Raw genomic sequence first — 1,020 nt, forward strand, 5'->3', positions numbered from 1 at the left:
TGTGTCTCTAGTGAATAATAAATAAAAAAATCTTTAAAAAATGTGCTCATCTTTCACCAAGTGGTTTCATAAAGATGATTTTTATCATCAAAAAAGCTTAAATCGCAAAAACAGACCAAATCCACAGCAAGAAACAACTAAATGTCTGTCAGAGGAGATTGATAAAAAAATATATGCAGTATATATGAGAATAGTATATTAATTTAAAATGATGCATATAGAGAGAGTTTTCAGGAAACATGGAAGCAGCGCCAACAGTTGGAGTTTAACACTTTTGTGACAGTCCCCAGGTGCCCTGTGAGAAGAAAGGAAGGATGTCACTGGAATCATCTTGCTCTTCAAAGCCACTCTCCTTCTCTTCTCCCTTACCCTCAGTACCAGACAGTATTACCAACTCTTCCCCTCTCCCAACGTCTTACATCACTTCCCAGGAGACGAAGTGCATTCTTCACTGGTTTACCTGTTGGTCAGGTCCCCAGATTGACTGTTTCTTACAGGAGGACCTGGTAGCTAAGTCAGTGCCAGGAAAATTACAGCCACCGCTGGAAGGTCTGGAGCAGCTTAGTGTGTCTGGAGCAAATCGACCACCTTGTATCGTTGAGTGCCAGCTACGTCCTTGGGATCAGGCTTTAGAGGTTGGGCTGAGCAGCAGCACGATGAATTTGTCAGGCAGTCAGAGGTCAGGGAAGCAGACTTCGTGGCAAAGTTTTATCAAGCAGTGGCTGCTACAGCTGGTAAAGATTGATGGGCATTAAAATCAAAGAAGATAATCATAGCTGATGGAGCTGCAACTTTACAGCAAGAACTGCAGATGTGTCACTTATAGATCTAGGGATGATATCCTGATTAGCCGACTCAACTTGTTAACCCGTACAGGCTTGGTTATTTCAATGTTAACAGCCTATCAACTGGATTCCTTGCATAAATGTTTTCCATCTAAGTAAATCCAGATCAGCTGTCTGCTTCCTAGCTTGCTCCTTTCTAAGGGTCAGACCCTCAAGAATTCAATGGCTTTCTTCG

General features: G+C 42.3%; 1 pseudogene; it reads left to right on the top strand.

Annotated features, from left to right (window-relative positions):
* The first annotated feature begins 314 nt into the window (after window positions 1–314).
* On the top strand, window positions 315–745 carry LOC140633022 (uncharacterized protein C14orf119 homolog; annotated as a pseudogene).
* Window positions 746–1,020: the final 275 nt, after the last annotated feature.

This window comes from Canis lupus, chromosome 5 (assembly GCF_048164855.1).
Source record: "Canis lupus baileyi chromosome 5, mCanLup2.hap1, whole genome shotgun sequence".
Classification (NCBI taxonomy): Eukaryota; Metazoa; Chordata; class Mammalia; order Carnivora; family Canidae; genus Canis; species Canis lupus.